Source organism: Miscanthus floridulus, chromosome 8, assembly GCF_019320115.1.
Source record: "Miscanthus floridulus cultivar M001 chromosome 8, ASM1932011v1, whole genome shotgun sequence".
Taxonomy (NCBI): Eukaryota; Viridiplantae; Streptophyta; class Magnoliopsida; order Poales; family Poaceae; genus Miscanthus; species Miscanthus floridulus.
In genome coordinates this window covers 89528610-89542039 of record NC_089587.1, presented here as the reverse complement: position 1 = coordinate 89542039, position 13430 = coordinate 89528610, and positions in this window count along the sequence as shown.

Here is a 13430-nt window from a genome sequence, read left to right as displayed (position 1 = left end):
GCACGCTACTGGAGTGATGGGTGCCGCTTTATACTTTATTGGACATGTGCACCCTTTGGAGAGCGATGTGCCACTTTTTTTGGGCACTAGCTGGTAGATCTGAAAGTAACACAACAATTGCTTGCTTGCCCTGACGGTTGGGTTGGCGGCAGGCTTCTGTTAGATGAAACTTTCGTGCTCTTGTTTGTTCGTAGCCACGAGACATAGGATATCAACGACGTCTTTTTTTTTTTCTGAACTGAAAGCAAGGTGTTTGGATATGTTTTTACCTTTTTATTATGGCATCAATGTTGCTTATCTGAATTCAAGCTTATAATGGTAACAAGGTGTCGTAATATCATTTCGTGCCTCGTGTTGGCATGTCGCATTGCGGAACTAGATGTCATGTCAGCGAGAGGTATAGCAACCTCCCATCTTATCGCAATACCATGTCCCGGTTCAGGGATCGCAAGTTGCCAAGAAAGGTGGCTGAGCCTGAGAGTTGAGACTGGCCATCCGGAACGTCAAACAAGCAGAAGTACCCAAGTTGGTAGCCGGTTTTTCCTTCAAAAATGGGCTCAGAATCAGATGGAATAAGAAATCAACGAGAAACTCGTCTTCCTCTTCCATTTGTTAGTGGAAGATGGATATATATGCATTAATCCGGTTGGCCCGTACCCCTTAACTCTCTGCTGGTGAAAGCTTGTCAGCTGACACCTAACAGAGGGCCATACTACCATGTGATCAGGGCTTGTTTGAAACAACTCATCGAAGTTGCCTTCTCAGGGGAAAAGTACTACAGGTAGGGTGGATGTTAAGGCTTTGATTTAGCATAGCATGCAATAGCAGTTCAGGTCAAAGTGTGATTATGAGCCTGGGCAAGCAATGACTTCACTTCTCTAAATCTGCCTGTAAACTTTGAAGATGGCTTTGACATTTGGTGGGCATTTTTTTTATTTGCCTGTAAACTTTGAAAATGGAAGCTGCATAAACTTGAGTTGGGGGCCGCAAGAGAAGCCATACGTGACCACGTACACTGCACCTAACACAAGGTCTTCACTACTCAGGCTCAGCTGGTAGATAATAACAAGTAAGCACCATAGGCCCTATTTAGCACAGCTCAGCTTCACTACTTAAATTGTTTTTTGGGATTTTAGTTTTACAAACTTTCTTGGTGAAGCTAAAGCTGTTTTGAAGACTTATTTGGCAAAATAGCTTTACATGGTGGACTAGTTGGATAAAATGACTACACTACCCTTCTTCTCCCTTATACGCCTGAACCTTTCAGCGAAAAATGACTACACTACCCTTCTTCTCCCTTATACGCCTGAACCTTTTAGCCTGTTCGCTGGTTTGGTTTGGTTTCTGGGCTGATAAGCCTGATCGGTGCTGATTTGCTGTAAGAGAAAAATACTCTGATCAGTGCTGATTTGCTATAGGAGGAAAATATTGTAGCATTGCAAACTGAAAACACCCAGGCTGCTTATCTTCTTCCCCATCTGTCTCTGTCCAGCTCCTTTATCCCGATGGCCATGCCCACCGTCCTGGGAAGCCCGTGCCCCTACCCCAGCCCCCGCGGCCAGCCTCAGGCGGTAGCCGCGCCGCGCGAGGCAGTGCCCGCTTCCGGCCAAGCCCGCGCTCGCGAGCCTCGGCGTCCGCGGAGTCGAGGCCGCGCCAGGCAGCTCTGCGGACACGCCCAGCAGCTCGCGCACCCCGGCGGCTGCGCCCCGGTGGCCGCGCGCCGGAGGCTGCGCGCCCCGGCGGTCGCGCCCCGGCGGCCGTGAGCCACGACGGCTGCGCCCCGGTGGCCGCCCGCCGGAGGCCGCGAGCCCCGACAGTCGCGCCCCGGAGGCCGCGAGCCACGGCGGCTGCGCCCCGGTGGCCGCGCGCCGGTGACCGCGCGCCACGGCGGTTGCTCCCTGGTGGCCGCGAGCCACGGCGGCTGCGCCCTGGCGGCGGCGCGAGCCCCTTCTCTGCACGGTCCTTCCCGGCGGCGTGCTCTCCTCGGTGTTGTCGCGCCCGCGTCTGGCTTCCCCGCGGGGACAGATGCACTGTTCATGCTGGTTTTCACTGATGCTGGTTTTTAAGAGAAAAACACTGCTCTAAAAAAAAAGCGGCCATAGCCGAACATCTTCGCAGTCCTTTCCATCTACTGGGCCCACATATGTCAAAAAAAAAAAAGCTAGAATAAGCTACTTCCCTTTGTCTGGGTTTACTTGTCAGCAACTTTTTACTGTAGCAAATTTGATCATCTGTTTTTTCTTCTAAAAAAATCTTAGATACTTCAACGTACATAACACTAATGAAGTATGTTAATAAAGAATCATATATGTGAAAACTTATGTATCTAAAAAATCTTTTGCAGAAAAAAACATATGATCAAAATTGCTACAGTAAAATTTCGGTGACAAGTAAACGGAAACGGAGGTAGTATAATTTTTAGCCTCATTCCAACTTATGTCTACGTGAAAGAAGGAGAAAAACAACTTCACCCATAAAGCTGTTTTGAAAATAAATGTTTAGCAAAGAAAAAACATTATAAGTTATGCCAAATAGACCCCTAGTACCAGTAGTAGCTAGCGCTACTCATCGTCCCTTCAGGTGGCCAACGTCGTCGAGAAGCCGCAGCGGTCGACCGGTGGTGCACGGCTGCACGCAGACGCAGTTGAGCACGTCGTGGACTCACGGTAAGTCTGTGGCGGAGCTCGTCAGGAAATTTAGGTGGGCCAGACTATGGGCAATATATCTTAATAATAATTGCATGGCGCATATATGAATGTCTACTATATGTATGATAATGACATGAACATTTGCACCAATCAGATGATTATATGTGATAATAATATCATGAACAAATCAGAATATACGTCGCCCACGGCCATGCCCGTGGGCAACGCTAGCATTGCTCACCTGCTGGCCTCCGTCGTCGCCCCTGACCCTAGAAACCATCCTCCTCCATGCGCTCACCTGAAGGCTGGTGTGGCGGCGCCATCGCAGCAGGCTGGCAGTGGCAAGCAGGAGCAACAACTAGAGCTAGGAGTCAAAGTATCTCAAGTTTGACCAAAGTTAGAGAGAATTATAAAGTCCTAGGTATACTATAAAAATATAATTAATAAATAATCTAATAATACTTATTTGGTATCATAGATGTCATTATTTTATTATATAAATTTATTCAAACTTAAGATGCTTTAACTCTTCAATAAAATTAGAATGACTTATAATTTAGGATGTAGGGAGTATAAAATAGTAAGATGCTTGATATATCATGGTGGTTTAGTGATTCCTAATTGTGTTAAACTGACCTAACTACATAATTAGTTCAGAAACCTCTTCGGTTGAGCTTAGCTTTAATCCATGTTACTGATTACCTACAGGTACTTTTAGCCATGCTATTTTCTTCATCTAATCACTCAATCTGTCCATTCAGATCGAATTTGAGTATCTTCTTCTGTAGTCATGATTTATCTTCCCATCGGTTCCTTTTCCAGCTTGCACAGTAATCTTGTGTACATAAGCTTCTCTCCAAAGACCATGCAAGATACTCTATCGTCACTGTTTATCGACAATAACCAACCTTTCAAGGAAAAATCGAATTGTTTCCTAACTAGTATAATCTAATTTAACTATTAACTGCAATGACAGCTCGCATTCTGTTCGCTAGAACTTGTTAGCCTGGCTTATCAGTCATGGTACAGTGTTTTTCTCTCACATCAAATCAGCTTCAGCCGGCTTATCAGCCACAGAAACCATCAACCGAACAACAAAGCTTTGTTGGACACAATAAGTGAAGTCTCATTCAGATTGGAATAGGTGTATTTTCCAATTAAGATATCACCTTTCACTTTGATCTTTTACTTTAGAGCTTAATTTTTCTTATAAACTTAGCAGTAGTTCCACCATACTTTTGAGGGGGTTTTTTTTGCAATACTTGCTTCTTACCCTACTTACCTTTGTCATTGTCTCTACTATATATGATGCTTTTCTTTTCCACTGATGCTATCCATTATTCAAAAACACCAATTTGCTCAGCTAATTATGCCACTCCCGGTGAATTTGACATTATTCTTATTATATACAGGGTATTCAAGCTTAATCACCTGCATGACTATATATGTTTTCCTTTTCAGGCAAGAAATTCATCCAAGTTGTTGGGTTGGGTGTTCAACATTTGTTAGGCCATTTATGTATGTACCGTTTGTAGAAAATACAAAACTCTAGCAAGCTTCTACTTTTTCACTATTAATGTATTCCAGTCCTTATAGCTTATAGAAACCCTCCATATTCCTTTGTGGATTCTTCCTCCTCAGTTTATTGCCTGCAGACTTCAGAGACTAAAAGAAAAATGAAACTTTCTTTGGTACATATTCCTTAATTGTGCTAGCTTGGAGTTGTGAAAAATGTTTATTCTTCAATCTCCGGCTTCTTTTCCTCAAAGCAGCCATAACAAAAAAAATCTTAAAGGGGCTCTAGGGGGCTCCATGAGATCAGCGGCGATAGAGGGGGGCTTAAGCCTCCCACCTGTAACACCTCGGTGTTAAGCATGCACTAACATTCCATCCCATGAACATAATCATCATCACCTCATGCATAAGCATCATTCACGCATTTCATTTCGAAAGAAATGAAGTATCATTTCATGTGATGCTTAAGTTGATTGAAAATTTATTCATGTTTCAAACAATGTGAAATGCCATGCTCATGTTTGGATGCCATGATTCTTGTTTTGATCACTAAGATAGCTTATAAATGTTTAGGATACAAATAGGAGCCAAGTTCATATTCAAAGTTTTGCCAAATTTTGCTTTTAAACAATTCTTCAAAATTAGGGTTTTGAATTAATATTGATGTTTATTTTGTAATTCAAAATCTATTTGGAATTGGACTGTGGTCATAAAAGCAAAGTTGTAGATCTTGAAAAATGGAACAACTTTCATTTTTACACCAACTTTTAAAACTGCTTTGAAATTGCTCAAAATTTGCATTGAAGGAAATGGGGATAGAAAATAAATTAAAAAAAATCACATTTCACTTGAATGGGCCACAGCCTCGCTTTCGGCCCAGCCGCTCACGTCGGCCCGGCCTGCCTCTGCGCCGGCCCGCTCACCCGGCCTGCCTTAGTGCCGCGCCTGACCACGTCAGAGCGCGCTCGCCGCGTGGCCGCCATGCGCTGGCAACGCACGCCGCGCGGCAGCCCCGGCCTGCCCCGCGCCCTCCTGTCGCGCCTTCACTTTCCCGACCGCGCTGCGCTCCTTCTCACTCCCCACTCCACTCTCTCGCTCGCTCAGCAGCAGCAACAGTAGCGGCGCACGTCCGCCTTCGCCACCGCGCGCTGCGCCTCGTCGGAAGTAGCTCGCCCGGCCGTCCTAGCTCGCCGTTGAACCCTCCATCTCGCCCGCAGCTCCGCCTCCTCGCGCACCTCGTGCTCGCCTCGGTAAGCTGTGAGAAGCTCCCTCTCCCCGGGAATCTCTCGCCGGAGTTGTGGCTGAGCTCGCCGGAGCACTCCGCTTCATGGACCTCGCCCCTCCATCCTCCTTCTTGCTCTCCCTTCGCACGCACGAGCACCGCACGAGCTCGGTGAAGCTCCCGCACCACCTCTCGCGCCCCTTCTCGGCCGGAGATGGCCGGCCGTCGGTGAGCCGCGCCATCACTCCGCCATGCGCACCGCCGAGCTTCATTATGAGCTCCTCCCGTGCCTTCACTTGGTGCACTGCGTCTGCCTTGTCGTGGGTGAGCTGCTAGTGGTGACCGCGCCGCCGGCTAGCTCACCGTCGGCGAACGCCGGCCGGCCAGCGGCGGCCCTGCTTGGCTCCGGCTGATGCGTGGGCCCGGTTTGACCAAGGGTCCCGCCTGGCAGCCCCTCTGGGTGCACTGCACCGGGTGCACCTAGCGGTTCTGGGTTGGGGGAATTTCAGTGTTAAAGAAAATGATTTCAGAAATTGATTTACAAAGCTTGTAAAATGTATATCTCCAGTTATATTGCTCCAAAAATGGTGAAACAAATTTTGTTGTGCTTCTTGTCACCAGATCTGCATGATAAAAATATTGCATGTCATTCTTGAAATACTTTTCTGTGGAGTTTTATTTAATCATTGAAATTGCTGTTTTCTTGAGAAAGTCATAATAAATCATAGAAAGATTAGAAAAATATGCTTCCAAGTTTGTTACTCTTCTTGTGTAAAGTACTTCCTAGGAAAAATATGTGCCATGCATGTCCTGTAGAAAAATTGTGAGGTGTAGTTCAAGTGCCTTTAATGGCTGATTTTTGTTATTTTTGCTAGAGAGCAAAATTTGTAGAAAACATGCATGTGATAATTTTTGTGCAATGATTATTTACTGTATAGAACATAGGAAAAATATTACATCTGTTGTTTGACACTTTTCATAATACAAAGTATTTTCATGTTCATAATTATGCCATAGCTTGTCATTTTTGTGTAGGCTACTCCACTTATTCAAATGTCATAAAAATCTGATGGTAGACTACTTAGGGTAGTACTGTGCTATGGTAATTTTCTAAGATTTTTCTAAGCTATAAAAATATATGTTGCTATTCAAACCTATTATTAATTAGGGTTTAATCAAATGTTGCTTTATGCATGATTAAGAAATCAGTGAAGCTTTGGTGTATCTTTGAAGTATTTAATGAGATGTGTTGACTTAACATCTTAATAGTAGAAGAGAATACAGTAGATGACATGTGCTTGTAGTACATGTTCTTGGATAATGTTGACTACCTTGCATGTAAGCATATTCATTGTGTTCATTTCATCTGATGCACCTTTTGCATAAGCACTTACGCACATGCATCATATAGGATCACAAATCGAGAGCCCAGTCGTCATACCCGAGGAGCCCGAGGAGCAGCTCGAGGTGCAGCCGTAGGAAGTGACCGAAGCAGATGAGGAGGACGTTGAGGAACTTCTGGAGTGCCCCGATCACCCCCCGAGCTCCTTCGAGAGAGGCAAGCCCCGGAGCATTTTTCTCTCTGGTTTGCAATTATTAATTAAATGCTTTACTTTAATTGATGCATTATGTTCAGGAATTGTTTGCAACCGTTGCTGCATTATACCTTGTCTACCTTTGTTATATTATATCCTTGTTACCGTGGTATCCGCAATTGAGTCAATGCTTAGCTGGCTTAGACCGGTAGAAGTCAGGTGATTTCCTATCACCTGCGAGCTATAGGTGGTTACCTGGATCTGCTTGGATAACTATATAATCATCGTATAACTAAGTGTTAATTTGAAGTTGAGACCAAATGGAGACTTACAGAGTTTTGGACTGTAGTGCTTTCCGTCTGTGTCGATTAAGGACCGATCGTTGTTGGGCCTCAAGTCATGTTGAACGCATGCCTTACATTTAGCTAGCCGAATAAAGTACCTTTCGACCGTGAAGCTGGGAGATTATTCGGGCTGAGTAGATTGCCCGCAGCGCACTGTACCGGAGCAGGCGTGGTAGGACATGGGGGCACGATGATAAGACCAAAGGGCAGTCGGTCGGCCCCCGGGTACATGTGGTTCCTGGCAAACTTGAGATTTTCCTAGATAGTTGACTCGGTGACCGATACCTCACTTTAGCGGGTGAGTGAGGTTTGTGTAAGGAATAAATCACTAGCTGGTTAGGAATCGATTCGAATCGCCATCGCTCCTGGATAGTGAGCACTTGACTTGAGTGACTTCATCGTAGTAATGTTGATGGAACACTTGGACAGTTATAATGAATATGACATTATGGAAGTTGTTAATGATCATTGGTTATCATTATTTGCTTAATCACATGCTTGCTCTAGTATAGGTGCAAATATAGTCGACAGGTTAATAATAATTAACTTGACAATAATGCTTTTGGAAAGGTTCTTGAAATGCTAAAAATGCCTCTTTTTGCAAATGAGTCAGCTACCCTACTATAAAGCCCTTCATAATCCTTGGTGTCACTTTATTTTTGGTTATGTCGGGAAAGTCTAGCTGAGTACCTTCTCATACTCAGGGTTTTATTCCCACTTGTTGCAGATGGGCAGATGTATTACGGCTATTGTATCAACTGCCTTTATCCTACGATGGGTGATGCTTAGGACCATGGGCATGGTCATTCCTTATGTCTCGTCTGATGCTTTTGTTGGAGATGATCATTAGCTGGCACTGTATTTGAACTCCATGTGAGTGTGTGTGGTTTTGAACAAATGGCTTTCGCTACTTCTATTTGAACTCGTTTTGTAATAACTATGTTTAAACTCTGATGTATCTGAGATACGAACTTTTATGTAATATGTGATGGTGACCGCTAAACTTATTATGATCTTGGCTGGTATGTGAGTTGGTTTGGAATCCTTCATGATTTCACGGACTACCGGGTTATACGGGCTTAAGTTTGCTAAATCGTCTGCTCTAGCGGATGATTTTCTTACTTAATTTCGTATAATTGGTTGGTTCTGTTACAGCTGGCATCAGAGCATGGTTTTAGCGTGTTACTGTTCATAAGTGTATTTAAAACAAAAAGGCATTTGAAAAATGTGATTTCTAAACTAAAAAGTGTGCCAGTGGTCATATCCTTTACGCCTAGTTAAGGACTCTAGGTGGCTTAATTAAGTACTGACTTAGGGTTCTTGCATCATATTTCTCTTTCGTTGCTCATATGGCGTGCTATTGTATGAGTGCCACTTGTTTGAGTGGTAGTGTATGGATCAATTGCCTCTACGCCTTGGTAAGTGTGAGTTGTGAGAGCATGATCGGATACACCGCCGATCTAGGGTGAATGCTTATATGATGTTGGAGTAATTACATGTTCTACGTATGTTTTACAAAGGTATCTCATGTATGGGTATTCCATCTGTTGAGGTGATGCCGTCAATAGGATGATGGTTTGGGTAGTTACTACCGTTGTACACGTATCTAGGGATTCGTGTAGAGCGTGTAGATAAAATTTACTGCTTTTATGCATTCATTGGGAATTGGGCTGAAATGAATCTTCTGCAGGTACATAACAACGTTATCGTGTAGAATGTATTAGATACATATTTGAGAGATCATTTGTGTGCCACTGAATTCGTTGCTAGAAATTATTTATTTCATAAGTTTGTGAGAACGTACGGCACGTACATACATCATATTACTTGTGCATTTCATTCATGTCACGCATTCCTCCCCTTATAAATTGATTATCTCATTTTGATAAAAGTTGCATCACCTAAAATATGTTCCCACGGAGTGATAAAAGAACTTTTGCTACAGATGGCCCACATGAAGCAGACCGCCCGTAAGTCCACCGGAGGAAGAGCACCTCAATGTCCGTTAGCCCTGAGGGAGCACCGCACCATGGACACCTTCTTGAGCGAGTTTGACATGCTGAACTTGCTTTGGAGAGTGCTCCATGATGTGGGGTACCTAGAGGGTCAAGAGCCGGTGTACTCTTGGAATGAGAGCCAATTAGCAGAGGATGGACTTGTAGTGGTAGAGATCACAGTTTCTGCTCTTGGTGATGCTCCAGAATGGGATGGTTGGCACTTGGAGTTTGAGGGTCGCACTCCTATTGAAGGTGCAGAGGGAGTAGCTTTCCGTGTCATTAGGGATATCATGAGCAGATTTCCTAGTGAGCTTGCAGCAGCTCTAGCTGGCACCTTTCCTAGGGATGATCCTCATGATGCTATTTGGCTTTAGCCTTAGGGAAGTGCCTTGGTCAGAGGTCTAGCTAAGGGATAGGCTAGCGACAACCATGCTATGAGTGCTATGTTCACCGCCATCAGAGCGTATGAGGGTCTTGAGAGTACCTACTAGACTTTGACTGGCTTACATAGTCATGATAAGCTCAAGGTAAGAAAGCAGAAGAAGAAGTAGGCACGTGCTATAGCTAGTTTGTAGGAGCAGTTGGCTGATATGAGCTTACAGCGGGACCAGGCGGTAGAGAGAGGTGATAGAGCTATGCAGCGGGCGCATACATTGACTCAAGCCAACAACAATGCAGACCGTATGATTGGATAGTTGGTTCAGGAAAGGAATGAAGCCTGGGACGAGAGGGACCTTCTGCTGTAGAGGGTCGATGAGCTAGAGGAGTATAATGTCAACCTGCACTAGGAGTTTCACGCGCTCTACAATGGGGTTGGCCCATATGCTCCTCCAGACATCGTTGGCATGGACATTGATGATGACGATGAGGACGAGCCTGTAGTTTCACCTAGGGGCGATGGTGACATCTCCGATCCCGACGACGGCCCCGAGGAGTAGGCTAGTTGCCTTGCGCTAGTGTTTAGGTCCTGTCGCGATGACCTTTCTTTTGTTGGCATGTAACCTAATGTATCTTGCTTTGAATTTATGAGACTTGGCATGTGATTGGAACTTGGCTAGTAATGCGATATCTGAACGCATAAAAGTCCAGTGTATGTATGCTGGCAATTTGGTTGTATGGACGCGATGTTTGCTTTTGAAGTAATTTAATTAGTGATGTTGTTTTAATTGGGATGCGATTATTGTGCATCTGTTTTATTGTATGAATTTATTCTCTCCAGTAAATTCAGTTCGGCATAATTTTTCATTCACTCACAATTATTACAGCTTCACTCAATCATTACTTGTTGCTGAAATATGCAGATGACAAATACTCGTCGTACCACTTATGAGGTCGCTGAGACCGGTGCTAATGGTGCTGGGACCAGTGGTGGTGGTGGAAACCACGGCAACAACAATGAGCCACCCCATGAACCGCATTTGCCACCTCCTCCCCCGCTCACCCTAGAGGTGTTCCTCGCACAGTTGCTCGGGAGTCAGTGCAACACGGAACAATCCTAGAAGAACATGGAGGATTTTCTACATACTATCACCAACAATGTTCAACGTGGTAACAATTAGGGTGGTGGCAATGGGGTGAATCAATATAGCAGCTTCAAAGATTTTATGGACACCAGGCCGCCAATATTCAAGGAAGCAACTAAACCACTCGATGCTGAGGAATGGATCAACACTATGGAAGATAAATTCCGTGTGTTGAGGATGACTGAGGTATTGAAAACTGAGTATGCTGCACATCAGTTGCAAAGGACAAGCAGGAATGTGGTGGAAGCACCATCGCACCACCTTCCCTCCAAATGCTCAGATTACATGGAGAGAGTTCGCTGAGGCCTTCCGTGGAGTTTATATTCCACCCGGGTTGACCGAGATGAAGTTGGGAGAGTTCTTGGCATTGAATCAGGGCACCAAGACTGTGACGCAATATTTGCATGCTTTCAATAACTTGTGTCGTTATGCTCCTAACATGGTTGACACTAATGCTAAGAGAATCGCCAGTTTCAAGAGAGGACTCAATCCAAAGATGATGAAGCATGTGGGTACCAACACCCACGCCAGATTTAATGACTTCACCAGTGATTGCTTGAAGCAGGAAAAGAACAACAACTCTAGCACTGCAGCCAAGACTCGCAAGAGAGCCCTAGAAGGTGGTCCGTCCCAAGCAAGAGCACCTGCGGGAGGTCGTCCTCCCTGTCATCCATCTGCACCTGGCGCTAGGTTCAGGCCAGCACAGCAGAGAGGTCAGAATTTCTGGGGACCCCAGAAGCCTTACAAGATGGCAGTACAGTCTAACAAGGCAGCCGCAACTATGGTACAGGGTAGTTCCAAAGGAGCTGTGGGATCTGCTGGTATAGTAAGGGGACCCTGCTATAATTGTGACCAACATGGCCACTTCTCTAGGTTTTGTCCCTATCCGCCCAAGAAGAAGCAGCAGACCTATAATGCTCGGGTGCATAGTACAACTGTGGATGAGATTCTTGAGGGAGAGCCCGTAACCGCTGGTAAGTTTCCTGTCAACCAAAACCCTGCAGTTGTTCTATTTGATTCTAGATCATCGCATTCTTTTATGAGTCAAGCATTTACACGGAAACATGAACAACTATGCACAGAATTGGGTTATGGTTACCGTATAAGTTCAGCAGGGGCTGATGTTTTGACCAACCGGATGGTTCGAGGGTGTGGTAGAACCGCCTAGTCTAATGCCTCACAGGAGTGCTTGTCTTCCATTAGACACTAAGCACTCAAGGGAAAACACTAAATTACTTGGTTCCATCAAGCACACCCCAGGGGAGAACCCAAAAATCCACATTTTTGCCATCAGGATCACAAATGAGAGAATAAAGCTTACATCATTCGTAACCATTTCTTACATCACTTTTAATACAACATCAGAGTGTAATATTTATTATTATAACAGCGGAATGAATTCATATTATTAGAGTTATAGACAATTTAATTGAACAGCGGAATAGAAACATGGGAACAGAGTTACAGCAGGAATAAACATCTATTAATGATATGATGAAGCATTGATATCTAGACTATGACAACAGATTATGAAACTTTTGTTTATAAAAGTATTTGGTGAGAGTTATAAATAACATCTACGATCGTAGCATAAAGGAAATCCTCTCTAAGCCCACCAGGAGGAATCCACACACAAAGGTCAACTCAAGCATCCACCTATTACCTGCAACAGGGGGAATAAAACCCTAAGTACTCAATTGTACTTAGCAAGACTTACCCAACAGGAGAAAAGAAAAGACTCCAAGGATATGCAAGGCTATCTGGCTTGTGGGTTTATTGCACTTGCAGGAAGCATTACTAAGTGTGCGTCCTTATGTTCGATTTTTATTAATAGCCGTATTGGTTAATTATCTAACCATTCTATGTAAGCACCTGTGCTACTTTCAAGCAGGTAGTAAGCAATCAGATTTCCTTTTTCTATCTTCCATCTATCAGTTCTTACTATAATGCTAAACCGTAGACAAGCCGTACCGGATAGCCCGGCGATTCGTGAATCAATGCCCCCAGCTGGGTACCCTAAAAACACACGCCCCGCTTCTACCCCAGGCACGAGCAGGACCAACCCGTCACTCTCCTATCCCAGGTGTCCAGGTCCCCATCCAAACTGGGACTCCAAGCCCCTGCCCCTGAGTCCTGGACTCAGTGCGGTGCAAGGATCTCCTCCAAAAAAACAAACTCAAGCAGTCGGTCCGGAAAGAGCCGGATCCGTGACAAGAGAGCAACAAGTCTTCCAAGCGCCCATACACAAGTATGTGCTCGGGATAATAAGTCTGTGACCTACCTAGAGTCATATGCAATGATCGGTCCTTAACCAACTAGACAGAGAAAAACAGTGTAACCAAGCTATGACCCGCCTCCGCGGCGACACAACTTCTTACACCCACCAATACCCAAACCATATCCCTGCCCGGCCACCATTTTCCTTTCCACCATTTTATATTTTCCAAGTGATATTAATCCAATAATATATTTCCTATCTCTCACGAGTGACAGGCAATCACTCGACTTCTACCGGAGTCCTGTAGCATAGCATTCTACACGATCCTGTCATACTAGTAAGACTCATAGGAATAAAGATATATATATATATATATATGCAAGTGGGTTTCATTCAACTCCTTAAAACTTAATGCACAAATATAATTT